This window comes from Artibeus jamaicensis, unplaced genomic scaffold (genome assembly GCF_021234435.1).
Source record: "Artibeus jamaicensis isolate MK-2021 breed Jamaican fruit bat unplaced genomic scaffold, CSHL_Jam_final contig_311, whole genome shotgun sequence".
In the NCBI taxonomy this organism is placed as follows: domain Eukaryota; kingdom Metazoa; phylum Chordata; class Mammalia; order Chiroptera; family Phyllostomidae; genus Artibeus; species Artibeus jamaicensis.
In genome coordinates, this window is record NW_026521717.1 from 9,620,812 (window position 1) to 9,648,610 (window position 27,799).

Below are 27,799 nucleotides of genomic sequence, written 5' to 3' on the forward strand. Positions count from 1 at the left end.
GTGAATAGACACTTCTCCGATGAAGATATACAGATGGTTTATTGACATATAAAAAATTGCTCAATATCACCAGCCATCAGAGAGATGCAAATTTAAACCACAATGAGATATCTCCTCACACTTGCCAATATGTCTATCATTAAAAAGTCAACAAATAGGACTTCTGGCCAAGGCGGAGACATAGGTAGTTACACTGTGCCTCCTTGCACAACCAAAAGAAGGACAACAACAAATTTAAAAACAAAAAACAACCAGACTGACAATCAAACTGTATGGAAGTCTAACAACAAAGGAGTTAAAAAAGAAACATTCATCCAGACCAGTAGGAGGGGCAAAGATGGACAGCCAGGGTGGAGAGGATTCATGGCAAAGCAGCAGCTGGAGGACCAGGGCAGGCAAGGCTGTGGCTTTTAGACAAGGAGAGGTGGTGGCTAGAGGACTGTGGGATACCATATTTTTGTGCTGATAAACCAGGAGAAACAAATGTGGAGCAAGACACACCACACAACACAGGTGTGGAGGTGCATGGAAATAAAGCTTCAAACCCTCTGACTGAAAAAAACCTGTAGGGTTTGAGGCAGCAGGAGTTGAAACTCCCAGCCTCACAGGAGAAATTATTGGACCAACCCACAGGGTCCTATAATGTACACAAATCCACCCACCTAGGAATCAGTACCAGAAGAGCCTAATTTGTTTGTAGGTAGCGGAGGAAGTTACTGAAAGCTGACCAAGACCCCAGCAAGCAGCATTGCTCCCTTTTGGACCACTTCCTTACATATGATGCTACAATTCAGCCAAGATGGTTGCCCTGCCCTGGCTGATACCTAAGCCTTGACCAATTACTACATAACAGGCATGCTGAGGAAAAAAAGATGGCCCAAATGAAAAAACATATCAAAGCTCCAGAAAAAATACAACTAAGTGATGAAGACAAACTTATCAGATGCAGAGTTCAAAACACTGGTACTCAGGATACTCACAGAAATGGTTGAGTATGGTCACAAAATAGAGGAAAAAGTGAAGGCTATGAAAAATGAGTTAAAGGAAAATGCACATGGAACCAACAGTGATGGGAAGGAAACCAGGACTCAAATCAACAGTTTGGAGCAGAAGGAAGAAATAAACATTCAATGAGAGCAGAATAAGGAAACAAGAATTCAAAAATATGACAGGCTTAGGAACCTCCAGGACAACTTTAAATGTTTCAACCTCTGAATCATAGGGGTGCCAGAAGGAAAAGATGAAGAGCAAGAAATTGAAAACTTATTTGAACAAATAATGAAGGAAAACTTCCCCAACCTGGCAAAGGAAATAATCTTACAGGAAGTCCAGAAAGCTCAGACATTCTCAAAGAAGTTGGACCTAAGGAAGCACAAACCAAGGCACATCATAAGTACAATACCGAAGATTAAAGAGAAAGAGAGAATCTTAAAAGCAGCAAGAGAAAAGGAGAGAGTTACCTACAAAGGGGTTCTCATAAGACTCTCAGCTGATTTCTCAAAAGAAACCTTGCAGGCAAGAAGGGGCCAGAAAGAAGTATTCCAAGTCATGAAAGGCAAGGACCTACATCCAAGATTACTCTATCCAGCAAAGCTATCATTTAGAATGGAAGAGCAGATAAAGGGCTTCTCAGATAAGGTCAAGTTAAAGGAGTTCACCATCACAGAGCCCTTGAAATGTTAAAGGGACTTGCCTAAGGAAAAGAATATTAAAAAATATGAGCAGCAAAATGACAACAAACTTACAACTATTAACAACCAAACCTAATGAAAACAAAAACAAATGAAGCAAACAACTAGAACAGGAACAGAATCACAGAAATGAAGATCACATGGAGGTTATCAGTGGGAAAGGAGAAGGGGGAGAATGAGGGAAAAGTTACAGGGAATAAGAAGCATAAATAGTAGGTAGAAAATAGACAGAGAGAGATTAAGAATAGTATAAGAAATACAGAAGCCAAAGAACTTGTATGTATGACCCATGGAAATGAACTAAGGGTGTGGAGTGCAGGTGGGAGGGGGTATACAGGGCAGAGGAGAATAAAGGGGAGGAAATAAGGTAACTGTAATAGAATAATCAATAAAATATATTTTAAAAAGTAAAAAAATCAACAAACAAGTGCTGGTGAGGATGCAAAGAAAAGGGAACCCTGGTGCACTGTTGGTGGGAATGCAGACTGGTACAGCTACTGTGGAATGTAATATGGAATTTCCTCAAAAAACTAAAATGGAACTACTTTTGACCCAGCATGGGATATATTCCCAGAATGTCCACTGCTGGGAATATATCCAAAGAATCCAAAAACACACAAGAATTTATGTATTCCTTTATTCACAGCAGAGCTACTTACAATAGCAGGGATTTGGAAACAGCCTAAGTACCCATCAGTAGATGACTGAATAAAAAACTGTGATACATCTACACAATGGAATACTACACAGCAAAAAGAAACAGAGAATTCCTACCTTTTGTGGCAGCATGGATCAAACTGAAAACTAAGGGAAATAAGTCAGTTAGTGAAGACAAATAACCTAATGATCTCAGTTTTAAGAGGATTCTAGCCCTGGCTGGTGTAGCTCAGTGGATCGAGCATGGGCCTGTGAAGCAAAGGGTTGCTGGTTCGATTCCCAGTCAGGGCACATGCCTGGGTTGCAGGACAGGTCCCCGGAAGGGGACACAGGAGAGGCAACCACACATTGATGTTTCTCTCCCACTCTTTCTCCTTCCTGTCTCCTCTCTCTAAAAATAAATAAATAAAATATTTTTAAAAAAGAGGATTCTAATAATAAAATAAACAAATGTGCAAAAAAGAACCAGAGGCATAGAATCATGGATCAGACTGACAGCTGTAAGTTGCAGGTTGGGTGGGGGATAAGACTGATTGAAAGAAGGTGAAGGGATTAGTTAAATAAGATATATGAAGGACCCATGGACCATGGTGTGGGGGCTGATTATGGATTTGGGGACTAGCTTCATGGAGGGGCAAAAGGGAGAAATTTGGAACAACCATAATAGCATAAATGATAAAAAATTTTTGAAGATGAAATAGAAATAAACCACTAACTCATTTAAACATTAAAGTTCACTAAAAAAATAAAGCAATTTACCATGTATCATATTGTTAAAAAATTTAAAACACTGATACTACTTTTATTCAGTGTTGGAGAATATAAATGTAAAACAAGTGTCCTGTTTTTGTGGAGGTAAAAGAATTAGAGGAACAAATTGTGGAGGACAATTTTGTAGTATTACTTAAATATTTAAATATACATTATATACCCATTAAAGTGTAATGGCGTTGTTTTTATTTGATTATAAATAGACATTGTAAGTCTCCATGTCATGCTAATTCATATGAATTGTGTAGGCACTAATTAATGAAAAGGTAATATGACAATACAGAGATATTTCAGATCTTTTGTTTTCATTATTGACTTAATATAGAATAATTTAAGCTTTCTTTGACATTGTTGTTTCATTACTATTTTCTCTCAAAACCTTAAATGAGATTTCAATTCTGTCAAAGCAAACAAAAAACAAAAAAAATTTTCAATATATATTATTTTCCACCAGTTCTCCATCCAGTCAAGAAATATGTTAAGATATTTAATCTAGAAACTGGAAACACAACAAGATAAGGCAGAAATGACAGTAATGATAGAGAAGAAGAGTAAGATTAAATTATAAAGTGAAAAAAGGAACTCTGTGTGGAATAAAAATACATTCCATGTCATTATGTATTGTTGCTAAAATCAGACATCCAGCTTGATAAGATCAAGGCAGTGTCAAGAGGCATGATCACTTATATCATTTACAATGTCCTTAGTATAAATACAAACTAATCTCTCAGGCTATCCTTGCCTTGTTGTTACAGTAAGGCTACAATAAATTTCATCCAGAGTCCTCAGAACAAGGAAAAAATAATAGTGTTTTCTAGCAGTTTTACAGTGAAGAGTGACTCATTTGAGTAGGCTGTTCTTCTAACTTCTTTTACTATAGGCAAATGCCATAATTCTTTAACAATTATTAACTGGAGAATCAATTCAATGTAGTCTAGGAATATGGTTCTCTAACAAAATTGCACTGACCAAGAAAAGATTGTTGCAGAGTTCACAAAAAACTTACCACTTAAGTCCAAATTTAACCTGAAATAAATTTGTGTTTTGGTCACAACAGTGTGTGTTAGCGGTGGGGGGATGGGGGGAGAGAGGACAGCAGCGGTGCTAATAAAAATTGGGAAATTACACATAAAAATCTAGATTAGAAAATTGTAATACTTTCAACATTGGTATTACATGGGCACAATTATTTAGCCCTGAGTTGCAGCTGCCCCTTTTGGACAAGATATGGGCAATAGATTTTCCATAGTCCTTACTAGTCTATTGAACTCCTTTATATTACCTGCTATGTCCCCTTAAATATTTCAGCTTGTGATTAATTTATACAATATTGTGCAGTAATTCTCATTGCTGGCTCTGCAACTAAAATGTCCATGGAGGTCTTTAACAACACAGATACCTGGTTCCCACTCTAGACCTGCTGACATACAATGCCCGAGTATTAGCCATTGGGATTCTCCAATGAATAAAGTTCAGGCATCTGTATATTTATAAAAACTCAGAGTATCAATACTCAGCCAATGATAAGAACTATAATTTTTTTTAAACAGAGAAAAAACTCACAAACATGGAGGAGGTGAAGGGAGGTGGGAGAGGTTGGAGGGAAATGGTGATAGAGAATTGACTTGGGGTAATGAACATACAATACAATGTACAGATGATGTGCTGTAGAATTTCATGCCTAAAACCTGTTTAATTTTATTAACCAGTGTCACCCTAATAAATCCAATAAACAGGAAAAATAAGTAAAAGTAGCAAAATGAAAACTTTTATGATGTATGGGTTCTTAACAGTCTGATGAACTCTGTGTACTCCCTATAAGGAGTTTTAAAAAGTATGAAACAGTAAGAAAGAATGTATTAAAAAGATACACATTGATAAAGGAATCAAACAATCAAACATATTGAAGTGCATTTGTGAACATTGAACAATAAACACATTTGGACTAATAAAAAATAAAGTGCATAACACATGTGTGGCACGTGACATGCACTATGCAAGTTTTTGTTGTTATTGCTGTTTTTACTATTACTACCAAACATTTATACCAGGGTCATTGTACATTCCGCCTACATTTGAGTCACTCATCATCATTCACTTACATTTGAAAATAATAATAACATAAATAAATTAATTTCAGGCTTCCAGTCAAGATGGCAGACTAGGTAAACTCTGTATTCACCTCCTCCCACAATCACATTAATTACAATTAAATTATAGAATATATTCTATATTGTGATGAGTCATCAAGAAAACAATTGAGGATAAGAAGGAATAAATAGGGAGTGTTGTGAAGGAGAGTCAGTTTTAGGTAGTGTGACCAGTGAAAGCCTCACTGAGAGGATATTTTAGCAAAGATGTGTGTGAGCTTAGAGTGGTTGATAGCAAGAGCATTTCAGGCAGGAATGCCAACAGCAGGCAGTGTCTGGAATGTCCAAAGAAGATGCAAGTATTTGAGACTGGCAAGTTAAATACTGCTGGAAAGATGACATCTGGATACTGAAGCACATACATGTGACCCAAAACTGGGCCGTATAGATGTGGTGGGTCCCAATTTCCATGTTCACTTTATTAAACCACTTATACCTCCCATCCTCAGACCAAGTTGCAAAAGTAATTGTAGAAAAATCTTAGGAAAAAACCTGTAAGAAATCTTGTAATACTAGATGTTTGCCAATAGAAACCTAGGTTAAGCCACTCCACCTCCTACCAAAGTAACAGCAGTGACATGAACCAAATGCAGAGAGCATCTTACTAAATTTCATTTTAACATTAGTAAACATTAGGTACTCTTAGTATTAGATGCCCTATCCCACAACATAACTAAACATGTGGAACTACACAAATCCTATATGTCTTTTACCCAAAATTTAAATACATTTTTTTATTATTTTAGTTTTTAGATTTGTTAAAATTTGACTTGGTCTTTTTCTTTTATAGTTTTATATTTGGCACTGCTCACTCTTTCTCAGGTCTCAGTCATTCTCACAGGTGCTTTGGGAAGGGAGGGTATAAGGGGACTAAATGGTAATGGGAAAAATGCAATAAAGATTAAATTAAAATAAAAATAAATAAATAAAAATAAAAGAAATGCAGCTGTATACAATGTGCCTATAAAGTAAAAGCACCTGTCTGCACCAAAGAGGCTGCTCCATCTTAGAGTAACTTCTGACCCCATTCATGTGAGAATGTCCAATGGAAGATAAAGAAATGACCTGACAGTCAAAGAGCAAAACTTCTTTATAGAAGCTTTAACTCATGCAAAACCATTGGTGATCCTAAGTCCATCATAATATGATGTGGAATTTTACAGTCCATTAAACCTGACTCTACATTGAGAATCACCTCCAGGAGGATGAGGCCACCTGCTGTTTATGACAACTCCATTTTCACACTTCTTAGTCTCAGAACCCCTTTGCATGCTTAAAAAATATTCAGGACCCCAAAGAGCTTTTGTTTATGTGGGTTAGAGCACTCAATATTTACTGTATTAACAGTTAAAACTGGGAAATGTCAAAACATTAATGAATTTACAAATAATAGTAAGCCCCACTACATTTTAACATAAATAACATAGTCATGAAAAAGAGGTATACAAATAAAATTTAGCAAGAAGATCAATGTATTACATATTTGCTAATCTTTTTAGGTCCAGAATCTCATACGTGCTTTTGCATCAATTTGTTGTGACATATTGTTTTAACTGATATATCCGAAGTGAAGAAAACCCTGTCTTGTTGGGAACCATCCTGTCTAGTTTCAGAAGCTGTTACCTGGCCAACAGGCGAAAAGGTCCCCTGGCTAGGTGACCTTGGGACCATAAGCCACTAAGGGGACAAAACTTATCCTCCTGAAAGGGGCATAGCCTCTTTACCCTGCTTGGCCCCTGGAGGATGGCTGGATAGTCAATAATGGGTAAGATTCCTCAAGGAAGGAACAGCCTAAATCAGGGACAATCATGAAGGGGACATAAGGGAGGGACTTAGAGGATTGTGGAGAAGGGACAAAAGACCCTCCCCATTCAGCTTTATCATAGCCTGAGTCCTCATTCTATCTGTAAAAAGTCTCCTAATCTCTTGTCTGCCTTATTTTCCCCTCCTGATTCAGGTCTGATACAATGCTGAAGCAGGATGCAGCCCTGTGCCAGAACCAGAGGCTCCTGGCACAGAGCAATCAGGCCTAAGAAAGAATGCGTAAAGTACTATGAGATCTGCTTTGCTGAGAATGTCCTCAATTTAAATGTTTAGGGTCCAGTACAAAAATAAGCTTGTTTCCCAAGGTTTCACAGCCAATTGGCGGCACCCTATCAGTTCCTATCTTGTAAAGGACCCCGGTGGTTCCAGAAATGTTATCTGTAAACCATGCCTGCTTTATTTTATATGCATCCCTATACAAGCTAAACTAAATAAAAGCCCATTGTGAGAGAGGCTTGACACCTTTGTCCTCTGAGAGACTGGTCAGCCTTTCCTCCTCAAGCAGATTATGTCTTGGTAGACTTATTCTCATCTGTGATGACTGGGGGAGCTCTGCGGGATGAAGCTCACCACCTCATTGCATCACAAAAAATTGCCATCAGAAACAAAATGTCTCACAAGCAGTCTGAGATGCTCAGCAGCTGTGGTGGGTTCACAGACCACACACTGAGCACTAATGTCCTAAGTGACAGGTATGAAGGCTAAGCAGCACTATGTGTATTTACATGGGAAATTTTACAGTTTAACATGAGAAAAAGAAGGTGTAGAATAGTGTATTTAACTTGATATCACACACAGCTCTTGAGAAAGCAAACAGATGTGTGGCAATTGTCAATTTTTGTAATATAAATATTCTCACCAGGCTTCCACTGTGACAGCTGTTTTTAACAACCAGCTCACAGAAATTTCTGAAAATTCAACTTTGGTTCACAGAACCTGGTGGGAGATCAAGAATAATAAAAAAGAAAACTTTCTTAATGCTATTTGTATTAAATAAATGAAATGAGAGTTGAGTATGAAAGCACGTGTGAGTGTGTGCATGGGTGAGTGTGTGTGTGTATCAGTATGTGAGTGCCTATCCACCAGCGAGAGTACTGGTAGGTGGGCAGTTTAGGCTTTCCTGGTGAAGCAACAGCCATGGCTGCCCAATCTGGTGCTCCTAGATTCTCAGATTTGGAGTGGGAGACATTTTGTGAAATTTACAATCTCCTCCTCAGAAAGAAGCAGCTAGATCAGACACATCTCAGTGTTCAGACTTGCCTTTGTGCCCTCCATGCTAGGCTGAGCACTCCACTACTGCTGGAAGCCAGGTTCTGAGGATTGCTGTATTTGCCCAGGAAGAGGCTGTTACCTTCCTGGCCCTGGGTACCACTTGAACCACTAATGGATCAGAGTATGACTGATGAGGCTGTAAACTAGCCAAGGAGTTGAGAGGGCTGGATGTAGAGAAAGGTGGCCAGGGCAGCAGTGGTTGCAGAGACCATGGTGGGAACACAGGAGTGTGAGCCTGATGGAGATGCTCACTGAAATGAAGTGTGCAAGTATCCCAACACCATCCCATGTTATAGTTTTGCTTCTGGACTCTTCCCTTCCTTCTCTCACCCCATCAAGATGATATGAGTCTTGAAAAGAGATGATGCATACAGGTTATATTCTACCGGTTTGAGAGAGAGGCACTGGTCTGAGAGAAAAGTGTCAATAGGTGGTTTCCTGTGCATGCCCTGACTAGGGATCCAACCCACACCTATAAGCCCTCTCAAGGTAGAGGCAGTCTGATAGGTATTGAGCCCCATAGTCAACCAGATGGGGGAAAGTTCCAGCCAATGAACAGGCCAATAAAACTCAAGACTCAAATACAACAGGAGGGTCCACATAACCCCTGACCTCCAAAATGGCCATTCCTAGAGTATACAAGTCAGGAGATCAAAGTGTTATATCATGGGGACTCCCTGCACTGGGGAAAGAAAAAAACTGGTAGAGACTATTTATCCTTAAAGGGGAAAAGCTCAGGTTTTGTGTTCACAGCTACCCACTTTGGGCCCCAGCAAAGGGAGGGTGGTTCAGACTGGAGTCATGCAAGGACAGTCTGGAGTGGGAGTGACTGGAGAGAGCCTTCTGGGAGTGACTGTGGCATTTTCTGGATATGAATATACCTGGGCTCCACAGAAGCCATCTTGCTTGAGAAAATCTAGCCCCTCCCACGGGAAAATCAATTACCTTACCCTGTGGGATACTACTGGACTCACCCTCTGGAATTCATTCTGAAATCCTGTTTACTTCACTCATCAACATTTTTTTCTCTTTTCAGTTTTGCTCTGTCTTGGTGTTCTGTTATGCTGGGATTTCTTTGTTTTCTTTCTTTTCACCAATCCTTCATCTTAACCCTTGCTGCAGAGACAACAACATAAACAGACTCAGGGATCATCAGAGACAGTGATAAGGCTCAGCCAATCCATTCACTATCTTGAGAAAACAGACTTCTGTTTCCCACTTATGGAGAGAGCCACAGAAACACCCTGTGGGTGTCTGGCAGACCTAAAATCTGAGCTCTGGAAACCTACTATGGTCCCTGCCCTGTGGAGTTCAGAAAAATAATTAAAAAAAAAAACTCAGACTACTGGTTTGGGAAAAAAGAAAACAAGCACAAATTTCTCTCAAGTATGAAATACACCTGCAATGAAAGATCCAGGATTCACAGCTTTCTGTTTTTGCCAGAAGCCCTCTCAGCAACAGGTCTGCAACCAGTACAACAATGTCAGTAGGACAGGCAGAGGCATATCGTTTGGTGACTTAGGATATTTACTGACACTCCCTGAACCCAGGATTGATAAAAGACAGTTTATTTTTCTTTTTTTAAACATTTTTTATTGTTGTTCATGTTTGGTTTTCTTCCCTATTTCCCCAACACTCCCCACCACCACAGCCCTGCCCAACTCCATCCCCTGTTTCTGCTCCCCCTTGTTATTGTCCATGTGCCCTTTATAATTGATCCATAAAACCCTTTGTCCCCATTATTACCTCCCCTCTTGCCTCTGGTCACTGTCAGCCTGTTCTCAATTTCAATGTCTGGTTATATTTTGCTTGTTTGTGTTTTTGTTATTGTTGTTGATTAGGTTCCTATTAAAGGTGAGATCACATGGTATTTGTATTTCACTGCCTGGCTTATTTCACTTAGCATAATGCTCTACAGTTCAATCCATGCTGTTGCAAAGGGTAGGAGCTTCTTATTTCTTTCTCATGCATAGAATTAAATGGTGAAACTGTGACATAATTTTGACCCACTCAATTACTGGTGGACAGTTAGGCTGCTCCCAGCACTTGGCTACTGTAAATTGTGCTGCTACGAACATTGGGGTGCATAGGATCTTTTGGATTGGTGTTTCAGGGGTCTTAGGGTATACTCCCATCAGTGGAATTTCTGGGTCAGAAGGCAGTCTTATTTTTATTTCTTTTTCTTGTCTGATTGCTGTGGCTAAACTTCCAGTACTATGTTGAAGGGGGTGGTGAAAGCGGGCATCCTTCTCTTGTTCCTGATCTTAGTGGGAAACCTCTAAGTTTTTGTCCATTGAGTATATTGCTTGTTATAGGTCTTTCATATATGGCCTTTATTATGCTGTTGAGTGCTCCCTCAATTCCCACTTTGCTAAGTGTTTTTATCATAAAAAGGTGCTGAGTATTTAGAATGATTGTTCCACATCTATTAATATAATCATGCGATTTTCATCTTTTGTTTGGTTTATGTGGTGTATTATGTTTTCATTTCTGAACATTGTACCATCATTACATCCCTGGGAAGAATTCAAGTTTATCATGGTGTATAATCTTTTTAATGTATTGGTGTATGCAGTTTGCCAACATTTTGTTGAGGATTTTAGCATCTATGTTCATCAGTGATATTAGCCTGAAGTTTTCTTTCTTTGTTATGTCTTTATCTGTTTTTGGAATTAGAATGATGCTGGTTTTATAAAAAGAGTTTCAGAGTTTTTCATCTTCTTGAATTTTTGAAATAATCTATGAAGAATGGGGGTTAGCTCTTCCTTAAATGCTTTGTAGAATTCTCCTGTGAAACCATCTAGTCCAGGGCTTTTGTGTCTCAGAAGATTTCTGATTACTATTTCAATTTCATCAGCTCTTATTGGTCTGTTTGAGATATCTGCTTTTTCTTCATTCAGTTTTGGAAGATGATATGAAATGTGTCCATCTCACCTAGGTTTTCAAATTCCCTGGCATATAGTTCCTCATAGTAATTTCTTACAATCCTTTGTATTTCTGTGGTGACAGTTGTAATCTATCCTCTTTCATTTCTGATTGTGTTTATTTGGGTCCTCTCTCTTTTTTTCTTGATGAGCCTGCTTAAAGGCTTGTCAATGTTGTTTGTCTTTTCAAAGAACCAGCTCCTGGATTTATTAATGCTTACAATTGTGCTTTTAGTCTCTATGTCACTTAATTCTGCTCTGGTCTTGGTTATTTCCTTCCTTCTACTAGCTCTGGATTGTCTTTGTTATTGTTACTTGAGTTCTTGTAGGCATAGCCTGTTATTTCTTTGAAATGCTTCTATCTTTTGTAGGTAGGCCTGTATCACTATTAACATCCTTCTCAGGACTGCCTTCACTGTGTCTTACAAGTTTTAGATTGTTGTGGGTTCATTTTCATTTGTTTCCAGAAACTATTTGATTTCTTCCCTAATTTCATTCTTGAACCATTCATTGTTTAATAACATGCTATTCAATCTCCATGATTTTGAGTGTTTGGGTGTTTTCTTTTCCTTGAGGGTGGTTTCTCATTTCAGTCCCTTGTGGTTGGAAAAAATGCTTAATATGATTTCAGTTTTCTTGAATCTGTTGAGGTTTGTTTTGGGTCCTACCATGTGGTCTGTCTTTGAAAATATTCCATGAGCACTTGAAAAGAATCTATATTTAGCTTGTTTGGGATGAAAGGCTCTAAATATATCAGTTAAGTTCAATGCTACAATATCTTTGTTGAGGGGGGAAATGGCAGCAAGGTAGGAGTGAGCAGATTCCACTTCCCTCTTTACACTGGAGATAAACCTAGCCTATCTACAGAGGAACAAAGCAAACAGCAAACCGTACCCCAGCATAAATGAAAATAAGAGACCAAAAACTATAGCAGACATTGAAAAACCATATGGTAAGGAGAGTTTTTCAGGATAATAAGGTTCCAGGGACCAGTGCAGGGACCAGAGTAGTGTGGGGACCAGGGCAACTTGAACCCCAGGTCAGGTGCCTGCCAGGTCTGCCACAGGTTTCTTGGGAAAGAGCCAGGTCAACTCCTCCATCCCTAGCCAAAAAAGCCTTCGGCAGCACCAGGAGAGACCTGGTTGCTTGAAGTTTCAGACAGAGGAATAAGGACTCAGTGGCAAACATACAGTAGCTGTGAGTACACCCAGAGTCTGTGGAAGCTGGCTGGGAAGAGTTAAGAGTCTGGCTGTGATGGGCCCTGACCCCATATTCACATGTCTGGCTGGAGAATAGGGCTGTGCAAGAAGCCAGGCTAGTATATGGAGCATCAGGCTTTAGTAGGAGTAATTTCTCAAAAAGAAAAAGTAAAAAAAGGACACTGTTTGCAGACTTCTCCTGCAGCAGTCATTCTGGCCTCCTCCCCAACCAGCTGGGCAGCACTCCTGAGGTGGCCCTGAGGAAGGCCCTGCGTGCACTCTGTAGCCCAGGGAGGTGGCCTAGCAGGCCACTCAAGCACAAAATTCAGAGAGTGCACTCTGCAGAAGGCCTGGATCCCACACCCAAAGCCCCAGCGAGAGGTGCCAGGCTAGCTCTAGGGACAGTGAACTGGAGGCTGACTGAGAACTCATCAGGAAGGGAGAAAAGTGAAACCAATTCACCCCTGAGCCTGCTGCAGCCAGAAAAACCAGTTCAGCCAGTTTAAAACCAGCAAGAGGCTTTTTTTAGTGATTCTTTATTTTAATATTTATTATTTTTATCTTTCTATTTCTTTTTTCTCTCACTCATTCTATCGTGTTTTATTGCTTCTTTCTTTCCAATTTTATTTCTTCATCCCTCCTTCTTTTTCTTTTTTATTAAACTATCCACAAGTGAGACAGAAAAACTAAAACTGTGAAAAGACAAGATTTGAACCCAAAGAGGGGACATCCCAAAAGCTGAGACAGTGAGACAAATTTCACATTGCTATTGCAGAGAAACTACAAGCTACTGCATATTTGTATTGTTATTTTTTCATTATTCTTACATCTTTTATTTTAATAGTATTTTTTATTCTTCTTTTTGTTTAGTCTTCTTTGCTTTGCAGGTTAAAATGTATCATTTGACAGGTTTTCTCTATTCTCTCTTTCATAGTGTATTGCAAATTTACTGTCCTTCACTTCACTGTGTTCAATTAGCACACTGATCAAGGTTCATACCCCTTATTTTTATTATCCAGATACATAGATTTTGTCATATGATTGTTGTTCCATTATTGTTATAAATAATAGCTATTCTACACAACTGTAAGTACTATACAACAGTCTTCTCAGATCATAGCCCACTTCAGTTTCCCGAACTCTATTACTGTAGTGGTTAACTCAATTCTCTCATATACTACACCTATTAACTAACCTTTACTCTCAATTTATATCAGAATCTGATCTTCCACAACCTTACTGCTTTCTAGATCCAGCTCACAAACCTTCCCTTCCCAACAGAAGACTCATCATCTTCCCATGCTTTCTAAAAAGTGGCTAATTGAGTGGAATATCAAACTTACCACTATATGTAGAAAAAGGATCTCCTATCTCTCCTCCTCGAGCTGCTACTGTAAATATCAAAGAATACTCTCTTGCCTTCCTAAACAATTTTGCTTTCCCCCTCTACCTAATCACAAAAAAGTAGGTAGAAACTGTGAACAGAAGGATATCTATTGAAATAGGAAACCCAACAACAAAGGAACCACCAACAAATGAAAACAGAAGAAGGTGAAAGAGAGACTGAAAGAAACACTAACCTCAATCAAGTACATATCTGGAAATACAACCAAATAGTGGAGAAATTACCCAGAACAAACAACTAAAAAGAAAAAGAGAGAATCCTCAAAACCTTGTACACACAGAAGAACTAGCTTCAACAGAACCTGTCCACATCATCACAACAAAATACAAGAAGAGGTGGACAGAGTGACCCTCAGTTAACCTGCTAGTGGGAAGGACCCATAAAAGAACAGAAAACTGTACTTGAACAACAATTAAATAAAAAAAAGAAAGAAAGACCCAACAACAATCAAACCCCAAGGAGAAACACAGAGCCAACTTAAATGACAGCCCAAGACCAGTGACCTTGAGAGATCAAAGAGACTGCACCACTGAATCTCACAGGTATTCTACCACAGAAGTTCACATCATAAACCCAGGGAGCCAGACCAAATCAATTTAAGAATCTGAGGCTAACAAGAAGAGTCTCACAAACAGTGAGAAGACAAAGAAACAATGCCCATTGAAAAGAAAGGAAGAGTCCTCAGAAAGAATGCTAAGTTGAAATAGAGGCAAGTCAACTATCAGATATTGAGTTCAAAGCAAAGGTTATCAGGAAACTCAATGAGCTCACAGTGAAATATGCCAGAAATATGCCAGAAACTACAAAGAAACTACAGTTAACTCAATTTATATTAACATGAACAACAAAATAAAAACCACCAAGAAGGGCCAAAAGGAAATGAAGAATACAATTTCTGAACTGAAGAACTCAGTGGAAGGAATGAAAAGCAGGATTGATGAACCAGAAGATCGGATCAGCAAGTTGGAGGACAAAGTAGAAAAGAACACCCAAAAAGAGCAAGAAAAGGAAAAGAGGCTCAGAAAAATAAAGAGGGATTAAGAGAAATGCAAGACAATATGAAACATAATAATATCTATTAAATTGGCATACCAGAAGGAGAAAAGTAAGAGCAAGAGATAGAAAATCTATTTGAAAAATTAATGCTGAAAAACTTCCCTAATTTGATGAGAGAAAATTCACACAAATCCAGGAAACACAGAGTCACAATCAAGAGGAACCCAAAGATGCCCACTGCAAGACACATGATAATTTAAATGGCAAGATTCCAAGACAAAGAAAGAATCTTAAAGGCAGCAAGTGAGAAACATCAAGTAACACACAAGGGAGCCCTGATAAGACTAGCAGCTGACTTCTCAATTGAAATGCTCCTCCAAGCAAGAAGAGCATGGGAAGAAATATTCCAAGTAATGGGAACCAGAGTCCTGCCCCCAAGGTTACTTTACCCAGTAAGGTTCTGAATCAGCATAGAGGGCCAAATAAGGAGCTTCCAAGAAAAAAGAAATCTAAAACAATACACCTCCACCAAAGCATCTCTGCAAGAGGTGCTAAAAGGACTGCTTTAAGAAGAGGAAGGAAAAGAGAAAGAGAGGGGAACACAGATATAAAAATGGCAATGAATAAGTACCTATCAATAATAACCTTAAGTGTAAATGGATTAAATGCTCCAATCAAAAGACATAGAATAGCTAAATGAACAAGATATCATGACCCACACATATGCTGCCTATACCTCAGGACAAAAGACCTACACAGACTGAAAGTGAAGGGCTGGAAACAAGTTAGTCAAGCAAACGGACAGGGAAAATAAGCCAGGGTAGCAATGCTCATATCAAACAAAATAGACTTCAAAAAAAAAAGGTCATAAAGAGATACCCAGAAGGTGACATCATAATATTCAAGGGAAGAATCCACCAAGAACACACAAACATTGAAAATACATATGCAACCAACAAAGAAGAACCCAAATACATAAAAAAAATCTTAGAGGACTTCAGGGAAGATATTGCAAGCAACAAAACTATAGTAGGGGATTTTAACATCTTGCTGTGAATAATGGACAGATCTCCCAAACAAAATATCAATAAAGATATTGCTGCATTGAACAATGCCCTAGATGCACTGGAATTAACTGATACATATAAAGACTATCATCCCAAATAGGTAAACACATTCTTTTCAAATGTGCATGGAGCATTTTCAAAGATTAGACTACACGACAGGACAAAAAACAAGCCTCAACAAATTCAAGAAAATTGAAATCATATCAAGAATTTTCGCTGACCACAATGGCCTGAAACGAGAAACCAACTCCAAGGAAATCTTCTGTATATCATCCTTGGAGAAGTGTCTGTTCAAGTTCTCTAGCCATTTTTTAACTGGGTTTCTTGTATTCTTAAATTGGAGTTGTTTAAGTTCTTTATATATTTTGGAGATTAAACCCCTGTCTGAGGTTTAACATATCATTGGCAAATATGTTTTCCCATACAGTTGGTTGTCTTTTTATTTTAACACTTTTTTTTAGCTGTACAGAGGCTTTTTATTTTGATGAGATCTTATTTGTTTATTCTTGCCTTTATGTTCCTTGCTCTAGGGACATATTAGTGAAAAGGTTGCTGTGTGAACTATCTGAGATTTTTCTTCCTATGTTCTCCACTAGGACTTTAATGGTGTCCTGGCTTATATTTAAATCTTTTATCCACATTGAATGTATTTTTGTGTATGGTGTAAGTTGGTGCTCAAGTTTCATTTTTTTATGTAGCTGTACAGTTCTCCCAACACCATTTGTTGAAGAAGCTATCTTTACTCCATTTTATGTTACTGCCCCCTTTGTCAAATATTAATTGACTGTAGAGAGTTGGGTTAATTCTGGGCTCTCTGTTCTGTTCCATTGGTCTATGTGCCTGTTTTTATGCCAGTACCAGGCTGTTTTGATTGCAGTGACCTTGTAATCCAGTTTGATATCACGTATTGTGATCCCCCTACTTTGTTCTTCTTTCTCAAAATTGCAGCTGCTATTCTGGGTAATTTATGGTTCCATATAAATTTTTGAAGTGTTTGTTCTGTGCCTGTGAAATATGCCATTGGTACTTTAATAGGCATTGCATTGAATCTGTAAATTGCTTTGGGTAGTATGGGCATTTTGATGATGTTAATTCTCCCAGGTCATGAACACGGTATATGTTTGCATTTGTTGTGCCTTCCTTCATTTCTTTGTTCAGTGTGGTATAGTTTTCTGCATACAGGTCTTTTACTTCCTTGGTTAGATATATTCCTAGGTATTTTATTTTTCTTGTTGCTATATGTAATGGGATATTTTTTTCCTGATTTTTGCTTATGCTGTTTCATTGTTCATATACAAACTACCTTTGATTTTTGGATACTGAGTCTTTATCCGCTGTTTTGATAAATTCATTTATTAGGTCAACAGTTTTTTGGACAACTCTATAGGATTTTCTTTGTACACTATGATGTCATCCGCGAACATACAACTGTTATTTTGAATTATATATCTGATAATTTGGTTACTTCCATTTCACTTAGCTCTTTTAGTTGGGAGTCTTCTTTTCCTTTTGTTTACATGGCATTTTTTTGGTTCCACATTTTATTTTTTTAAATTAATTTTATTTAGTTATTTTTCAAATACAGTTTTTTTGTCTATTTCTCCCATCCGAGCCTCCCCCGCCCCTTGCTCCCCACCTCCCTCCAATTTCCACCCCCCTTAGTTCTCGTCCCTGTGTCCTTCCTATTTGTTCCTCCACATCCCTCCCACTTTTCCCCCTTAACTTCCCTTCCCTCTACCCTCTGGTCACTGTCCTCTTATTCTCTATTTCACTGTCTTTGTTTTTTTTTTCTGCTTCCTTGTTTGTTTTGTTATTTAGCTTCCTGTTAAAGGTGAGATCATATGGTATTTGTCTTTCAGCACCTGGCCTATTTCACTCAGCATAATGCTTTCCAGTTCCATCCATGTTGTTGCAAAACGTAATAGCTCCTTCTTTCTCTCTGCTGCATAGAATTCCATTGTGTATATGTACCACAATTTTTGGATCCATTCATTTACTGATGGGCACCTAGGTTGCATCCAACTCTTGGCTATTGTAAATTGCGCTGCTATGAACATTGTGGTGCATACGTTCTTTGAATTTGATGTTTTAGGATTCTTAGGATGTAATCCTAGCACTGGAATTGCTGGGTCAAAAGGAAGGTTGATTTTTAGTTTTCTGAGAAAATTCCATACTGTTTTCTATAATGATTTTACCAGTCTGCAATCCCACCAACAGTGAACTAAGGACCCCCTTTCCCCACAACCTCTCCAACATTTGTTGTTTGTTGCTTTGTTTATGATAGCCATCCTGACTGGTGTAAAGTGGTATCTCATTGTGGTTTTCATTTGAATCTCTCTGATAGCTAACGATATTGAGCATCTCTTCACATTTCTCTGGATGTTCTGTATGTCCTCCTTGGAGAAGTGTCTGTTCAAGTCCTTTCCCCATTTTTTAATTGGGTTGGGTGTCTTCTTAGAGTGGAGTCGTGTAAGTTCTTTGTGTATTTTGGAGATTAAACCTTTGTCTGAGGTATCATTGGCAAATATGTTTTCCCATACAGTTGGTTGTCTTGCTAATTTAATACTGTTTTCTTTAGCCATGCAGAAGCTTTTTATTTTGGTGATATCGCATTTGTTTATTCTTTCCTTTATATTCCTTGCTCTAGGGGACATATCAGTAAAAAAGATGCTGCATGAAATATCTGAGATTTTCTTGCCGATGTTCTCCTCTAGGACTTTAATAATGTCATGACTTATATTTAACTCTTTTATCCATCTTGAATTTATTTTGGTATATGGTGTAAGTTGGTACTCAAATTTTATTTTTTGGCACATAGTTGTCCAGTTCTCCCAGCACCATTTGTTGAAGAGGCTATCTTTACACCATTTTATGTTACTGCCCCCTTTGTCAAATGTTAATTGACTGTAGAGAGTTGGGTTGATTTCTGGGCTCTCTGTTCTTTTCCATTGGTCTATGGGCCTGTTTTTATGCCAGTACCAGGCTGTTTTGATTACAGTGGCCTTGTAATACAGTTTGATATCAGGTATTGTGATCCCTCCTACTTTGTTCTTCTTTCTCAAAAGTGCAGCTGCTATTCTGGGTAATTTATGGTTCCATATAAATTTTTGAAGTGTTTGTTCTATGTCTGTGAAATATGGGATTGGTACTTTAATAGACATTGCATTGAATGTGTATATTGCTTTGGGTGAATGAGCATTGTGATGATGTTAATTCTTCCAATCCATGAACAAGGTATATGTTTCCATTTGTTTGTGTCTTCCTTGATTTCTTTCTTCAGGGCTGTGTAGTTTTCTGCATACAGGTTTTTTACCTCCTTAGTTAGGTTTATTCCCAGATATTTTATTTTTCTTTTTGCTATATCGAATCAGATTTTTTCCTTGATTCCTGCTTCTGCGAATTCATTGTTGGTATACAAAAATTCCTTTGATTTCTGGATATTGACTTTGTAACTAGCTGTTTTGCCAAATTCATTAACTAGTTAGAGCAGTTTTTGGGTAGACTCTATGAGATTTTCCACGTACACTATCATCTCATCTGCAAGGAGGAAGACAGTTGTGCTTCCTCATTTCCTATTTGGATGCCTTTTATTTCCTTTTCTTGCCCCGTCGCTGTGGCCAAAACTTCCAATACTATATTGAATAGAAATGGTGAAAGTGGACATCCTTGTCTTGTTCCTGATCTTAGTGGAAAAGCTTTTAGTTTTTTCTCATTGAGTATGATATTGACTGTAGGTCTCTCATATATGGCCTTTATTATTTTGAGAAATGCTCCCTCTATTCCCACTTTGCTGAGGGTTTTTATCATAAATAGGTGTTGTACCTTATCAAAAGCTTTTTCCGCATCTATTGATATGATCATGTGGTTTTTGTCTTTGCTTTTGTTTATGTGATGTATTACATTTACTGGTTTGAGAATATTGAACCATCCTTGCATCCCTGGGATGAATCCCACTTGGTCATGGTGTATGATCTTTTTCATATATTGTTGGATGCGATTTGCCAATATTTTGTTGAGGATTTTAGCATCTATGTTCATCAGCAATATTGGCCTTAACTTTTCTTTCTTTGTGGTGTCTCTGTCTGGTTTTGGAATTAAGATGATGCTGGGTCCATAAGAAGAATTTGGGAGTTTTCCATCCTTCTGGATTTTTTGGAATAATCTGTGGAGAATAGGGGTTAGCTCTTCCTTAAATGCTTTGTAGAATTCTCCTGTGAAACCATCTGGTCCAGGGCTTTTGTGTGATGGCAATTTTTTGATTACTGCTTCAATTTCTTTTGCTGTTGTTGGTGTATTTAGATTTTCTGCTTCTTTTTCACTGAGTTTTGGAAGAATGTATTTTTCTAAAAATGTGCCCATTTCCCCTAGGTTTTCAAATTTCTTGGCATACAGTTCTTCATAGTAATTTCTTACAATCCCTTCTATTTCTGTGGTATCAGTTGTAATCTCTCCTCTTTCATTTCTGATTGTGTTTATTTGTGTCCTCTCTTTTCTTTTCTTGATGAGCCTACTTAAAGGCTTGTCTATTTTGTTTATCTTCTCAAAGAACCAACTCCTGGATTCATTGATCCTTAGAATTGTGCTTTTAGTCTCTATGTCATTTAATTCTGCTCTAATCTTGGTTATTTCCTTCCTTCTGCTTGCTCTGGACTGTCTTTGTTGTTGTTCCTCAAGTTCTTGCAGGCGTAGGGTTAGGTTGTTTGTTTGAAATGTTTCTATCTTCTTTAGGTAGGCCTGTGTTGCTATAACCTCTCTCAGGACTGCCTTCCCTGTGTCCCATAAGTTTTGGGTTGTTGTGAGATCATTTTCATTTGTTTCCAGAAATGTTTTGATTTCTTCCCTAATTTCATTCTTGACCCATTCGTTGTTTAATAGCATACCATTCAGTCTCCATGATTTTGGGTGCTTTCGATTTTTTTCTTTGGGGTTGGTTTCCAATTTCAGTCCCTTGTGGTCAGAGAAGATGCTTGGTATGATTTCAATTTTCTTGAAATTGTTGAGGCTCGTTTTGTGTCCTATCAGGTGGTCTATCTTTGAAAATGTTCCATGTGCATTTGAAAAGAATGTGTACTTAGCTTCTTTGGGATGAAGGGCTCTCTATATATCAGTTAAGTCCATTTCATCTAGGGTGTTGTTTAATGCCACAATATCTTTGTTGATAATTTGTTTCGAAGATCTGTCCATTTTTGATAGCTGGGTGTTAAAATCCCCTACTATAATTGTGTTGCTGTCAATATCTTTGTTGAAATCCTCTAAGATTTTGTTTATATATTTGGGTGCTTATATGTTGGGTGCACATATATTTACAATGTAAATGTCTTCTTGGTGGATTCTTCCCTTGAGTATTATGAAGTGACCTTCTGGGTCTCTCTTTATGGCCTTTTTCTTTGAAGTCTATTTTGTCCAATATGAGAATTGCTACCCCAGCTTTTTTTTCTTGTCCGTTTGCTTGGAAAACTTGTTTCCAGCCTTTCACTTTTAGTCTGTGATGGTCTTTTGTCCTCAGGTGGGTCTCTTGTAGGCAGCATATGTGTGGGTCATGCTTTCTTATCCATGGAACTATTCTCTGTCTCTTGATTGGAGCATTTAATCCATTTACGTTTAAGGTTATTATTGATAGGTACTTATTCATTGACATTTTTGTACCTGTGTTCCTCTCTGTCTCCCTCTTTTCCTTCCTTCCCTTAAATCAGTCCTTTTAGTATTTCTTATAGAGGTGGTTTGGTGGAGGCGTATTCTTTAAGAGTTTTTTTGTCTTGGAAGCTCTTTATTTGGTAATCTATCTTGATTGAGAGCCTTGCTTGGTAAAGTAGCCTTGGTTGTAGGCCTCTGGTTCTCATTACTTCGAATATTTCTTGCCATTCTCTTCTTGCTTGAAGTGTTTCCATTGAGAAGTCAGTAGCTAACCTTATTTGGGCTCCCTTGTATGTTACTTCTTTTTTCTCCCTTGTTGCCTTTAAGATTCTCTCTTTGTCTTGGAATTTTGCCATTTTGATGATGATGTGTCTTGAAGTGGGCCTCCTTGGGTTCCTCTTGATTGGGACTCAGTGATTCCTGGATTTGTGAGACTTTTTCTCTTATCAAATTAGGAAATTTTTCTCCCATTACTCGTTCAAATACGTTTTCTATCCCTTGTTCTTCTTCTTCTCCTTCTGGTTTCCTATTATTTGGATATTATTACGTTTCATATTGTCTTGCATTTCTCTTAATTCTTCTTCATTCTTTCTGAGCCTCTTTTCATTTTCTTGCTCTTTCTTTGAGATGCTTTCTACCTTGTCCTCCAACTCACTAATCCTATCCTCCTCCTCATCTATCCTACTTTTGAAACTTTCTACTGTGTTCTTCAATTCGGAAATTGTATTCTTCATTTCCTCTTGTCTCTTGATGATAGTTTCCATATCCTTTTTGATGTTGCTGTAGTTTGCAGAGAGATCATTATAGTTCCCCTGTAGTTTCTGGTAGTTCACTGTGAGCTCTTTGAACTTCGTAATAACCAGTGCTTTGAATTCACTATCTGATAGTTGATCAACCTCTATTTCATCTCACATTCTTTCTGAAATTTCTGCTTTTTCTTTCATTTGGGGATTGTTTCTTTGTCTTCCCATTGTTTGAGACTCTTCTTGTTAGTCTCTGGTTCTAAAATTGATCTGTTCTGAAAGCCTGGTTTAATGGTGTGAACTTCTGTGGTGTGATCCTTGTGAAGTTCAGTGGTGCAGACTCCTTGAAGTTTCTTGATGTTCTCCATTTCTACCTACTCTCATGCTGGTCCTGGTGCTGGTCCCTGCGTTGGTCGCCTACCACTGGTGAATGTCCAGGCTCTAGTAGGCGCCTCCTCAAGCACCCAGGCCCATTACTAAGGCATTGGCACAGGGGCTGGGAATGTCCCAGCTTCTGTAGCTGGCTCCTCTGCTGCCCAGGGCCTTCACAGGGGTTTGGGGTGACCTGGTTCCCGTGCCTGACTCCACAGCATCCAGTCCCGTCACTATGGCAGCGGCACAGGGGCTGAGAATATTCCGGCTGGCTCCGGTAGCTGGCTCGTCTGTCCACAGGGCCGTCACAGGGGTTTGGAGTGTCCTGGCTTCTGTACCTGACTCCTCGGTGTCCAGTCCCATTGCTATGGCAGAGGCACAGTGGCCGAGCATGTCCCGGCTCCCATAGCTGGCTCCCTGGTTCCCCGGCCCATCTCTATGGCGGCGTCACCGGGGCCTCTGGTGTCCCTGCTTTTGCAACTGACTCTTCTGTTGTCCAGGCCGGTAGCTATTGCTTCGGCACAGGGGCCAAGAATGTCCCAGCTCTGGTTCCTGACTCTTCTGGCACCCAGGATCACCACAGGGGCTTGGAGTGTCCGGCTCCCGTACCTGACTCCTCAGCTCCCAGGCCTGTTGCTATGGCGGCAGCACAGGGGCCACGTGTGTCCCAGCTTCAGTAGCTGACTCTGCCGCTGTCTGGTGTTTCAGTGTCGGTTGCAATCTCTGGTCTTTTAATTTCATAAATGCTGGGTAACTTGTGGTTTATTGTGCTTTTTCTCTGTAGATCTGCCAGGATTTTCACCCATGAGTACAGGAGCTAGCATCAGCTCTGTCCTATTCTGACGCCATCTTCCTAGCATCCCTTTGGTTCCCCATTTTAGATGAGCCCTTTTCCTTGTTTCTGTAAACTTTGATATTTTGTTTGCTAGTTGTCTCTGTAGGGTGATCTATATTAGGAATTATATGGGGTTCAATGGTGTGATCTCCATCTGGAAACTCTAGGTTTGCCCTTTTTTCTGTTTTTGTGTGCTTTATTTTTTTTGTACTTGTGTGTTTACCCCCTGGTGGTTCCCTTGTTGGTGGTTTTTCTCCTCCACCAGGTATACTGATATTCACAGCTCCTACCTACTCCTGTATGTGATCAGTTGCAGGGGGTAGGCAAAGTAGATTAAGACAGGAGGAGAGTATTCTATGTGATTTAAAGTACTAACAGGTAGAGAAGAGATAAGAGAATCTTTCAATAAGTATAGTGTTAACTGTGGTATTTCACTCAACTAGCCACTTTTTATAAAAGGTGAAAGAGCTATAAAACTCTTGTTAGAGGGGAGGATGATTGTGACATGAATCCAGAAAACAGAGCACTTTTACAAGGTTAGATGATGAGATATAGTGAGTAAGGATAGAAAGTGTGAACTTTATGAGAAAGAATAGAGTTGACTACAATAATAATAATGCTCAAGATTCAAGTGAAGTGGGCTAAGATCAGTGAGGATTGCTGTATAGTATGTAGAATTGTATGGAACAATAATAATTTACAATAGTTTTGAAACAACAGTAATGTGACAAGAAATATATGATTTGGATAACCAGAATATAAAGTACCTAACCAAGACTTCTGTATTTTTGGAATGCAAGTGATGTGAAAGAAAGAAAATTAAAATACAATACAGAGAAAATAAGGAAAACCAGTCAAACAATACAATTATACAGAGAAATAAAATGAGGGTAACTAAACATAAGAAGGGAAATAAAAGAAATACTAATAAGTAAAATAAAAGTGGTAAAAATAATTAAAAGATAATAATAATACACATAAACATTAAAATGCCAGCTGTATGGGATAGCAAAGTCGCATTTGTCTCACTTTCTCAGTTTTGTAGGGTTAGCCTTGTGCTCCTCTTTTTGATATGTCTCTGGGCCCTGTGTAACTCCATATCTTATTGTCTCACTTGGGTGGGGAAAAATTAATAAGTGAGAAGATCCAAAAAGGAAAAAAAAACATAATAAGACTCCTGCTGACTTTAAGCTTGTTCAGCAGTCCTGCTGGTCTTCCTAGATGACATAGTAAGAGAGGGTCTGGGCTTTGTTTTTCTCTCTTCCTATGCTTTTGAGAGGATGGGGACCAGGTCTGGGTCACAATTTCCTGGCCTTTGCTGGCCCAGGTCTTCTGTGAGCTGCTGGGCTCAAAGCAACCACTTCTGTCTCCAGTCACCCAGTGTGAGTTAATCTCAGGCACAAAGATAGAGAAAAGGTTGGTGGACTGGTTCTGCTCAGCTACTGTGTCTGGGTGTACACAGTTGAAATCTCCCTTGGAGCACACCAGCCTCTGCTGTGGTGAGTTCCTTTCATAGAAGCTGTCCACCATTCTTAACAAGTACCGAGCAATAAAAGTCAGTTTTGCAGAGCACCTTGGCTCATTTTTAAGCAGCCAAGTCCAGAGGAATAAGTCACAAATTGTGCTTTTAAAAGATGGTTGAGGGCCACACATGCGCAGCACCTGGCATTGGTTTACAGCAGATTCAGAGACCAGAGAATTCTCCAAAGGAGGAGACCAGAAGGCAAGATCTAAACTGTTCTAAAACAAATCTACATTGTTGTTTTTTTAATTATCTTAGTTAATTTATCATTTTCATATCATTTTTTAAATTTATTTTTATTTATTTTATATTTTTCTTTTATTTTTGGTACTCTAAGTTTTCTTCCATATCTCCTATTCCACTATCTTCATTAGTCCACTCTTCCATTCTTCTCTCCTCTTATTATTTTTGTTATTTTTTCTGTTCCTTTTCCTCATTTTCCTCTTTCAGTTCATTACAATATTAGTTTTCTTCCCCTTCCTCCTCTCGTAATCACTTTTCTTTCTTTTTGTCTTTTCATGTTCTTTTTCCTTTTTTCATTTTTCCACTCTTCCATTTCTCTTTCTGCTTGTATTATTCCTTGCTGTCTTGCCATTAATATTGCTGTGGTTAGGGGTTGTTGATTGTTTATGGTGTTATTTTGGGGTTGTTTTGCTTTTTTCTGCCAATACCTATACAACACCAGACAGTATGTGGTGTGGTACAACCTCTAAGTCAGTGAGCTGGATGGGAGTTCCCATGAACAAATGGGCCAATAACAATAAGGACCCAATATGACAAAAAGAGTCCAAATAAACCACACATGGGACACTCTTAGAGTATCCAGATCAAGAAATCAAGGAGCTTGCACCACTGTTTCCCTAAGGACACTTAACACACATTGCCATTTTACAAGACAGTCAAAGCAAGTCAACCTAATACATAGAACAAAAAGAGACAACTAAAATGGGTAAACAAAGAAACAACTCTCAAACAAAAGAAAAGGAGGAATTTCTATAAGAAGAGCTAAATGAAATTGAGTCAAGGAATTTGTCAGATATAGAGTTCAAGTAATAGCGATAGGAACACTCAAGGAAGTTAGAGAACTACAAGGAGCTTAATGGAAACTACATTAACATAAAAGAAGACATAGAAACTTTGAATAAGAACCAGTTGGAAGCAAAGAATGCATTATCTGAAATGAAGAACAGACTAGAAGAAATTAAAATCAGGCTAGATGAAGCAGGAAATAGAATGGAAGACAAAGTAGAAAAGACACACTTTCAGGACAAGAAAATGAAAGTGGACTCAAAAAGAACGAGGATAGCTTAATGGAGCTTTGGGACAACATGAAACATAATAATATTGGTATCATAGGGATACCAGGAGAAGAAAAGAAGCAAGGCATGCAAAACTTGTTTGAAAAAATAATAACATAAAACTTTGTTACTTGGTGAGTGAAAAAAAATCCTGCAAATTCAGGAAGCACAGAAGGTACAAGTCAAAATTAACCCAAAGGAGTCTACTCCAAAATACATTACAATCAAAATGGCAATATTTAAAGACAAAGAGAGAATATTAAGTCCAGTAAGAAACAACTACTAATACACAAGGGAGCTCCTATAAAGCTATCTGCTGATTTCTCAACAGATGCACTACAGATCAGATTGGCTGGCACAAAATATTCCAAGTAATGAAAATCAAGGACCTGCAATACTACTGCATCCAGAAAGGCTCTCATTTGAAATGGAGGGTGAAATAAAGAGCTCCCTAGACAAAAGAAGGATAAAAGAGTACATCTCCACCAAGCCAGCAGAAAAGACACTAAAGGGGCTGCTTTAAGAAGAAGATTAAGATTGAGAGACTTCCGCCAAAATGGAGCCATAGGTGGAGACTTGGTGCCTTCTCACACAACCAAGTTTAGACATAACTAAATATTAGCAACAGAAAACATAGCCAGAACACAGAAAATTGAACTTTTTGGAAGTCTGTTAACAACAAATTCTTCAGCCTGACCAGGGCGAAACGAGCAGCTGGTGGAGCAGGGTTACACAGGAAAACTCAGTCAGACGGACTCAGGCGCATGGAATCCAGTCACAGGGTTGGACCTAGTGAGAGACCGAGCAAGCGACCTAGCGAGCAACCGTGGGGAAACTGCAAGGGAGCAGGGCTGCGGGTTGACTGTGGTTGTGCATGTGTGCACAGATAGACAAGTGAGGGAATGGGCAATTGGACCAGGACCCAGCAGGTCCTTGCAGCAAGCTGCAGCGGAGGGCACCACCATTTCCCGGCTCTGACCCCACCTCCACATACAGCGTCATAACCCAGCAATTCTGAGTGGTCCGGCCCTGGTGAACCACCTAAGACTCTGCTCCTCACCCAGTGGCTCGAAAAAGCAGAGGGTACTGCCATTTCCCTGCTTTGACCACGCCCCCACATACAGCGTCACAACCCAGCGACCTGGGAGTCCAGGGCTCCGCTCCTCACACTTAAAGGGCAGGAACAGACCAAAAATGGCTCAAGAAGATATCAAAGCCCCAGAGGCTATAAATCTAAGCCATGAAGAAATAGCAAAACTCTCAGATGCACAGTTTAAAACACTGGTGATCAGGATCCTCATAGAACTGGTTGATTATAGCCACAAATGAGACAAATATATGAAGGCAAAACTAATTGAAATTAATGGAATTGCACAGGAAACCAATAGCGATGAAAAGGAAACTGGGACTCAAATCAATGGAGTGGACCAGAAGAAAGC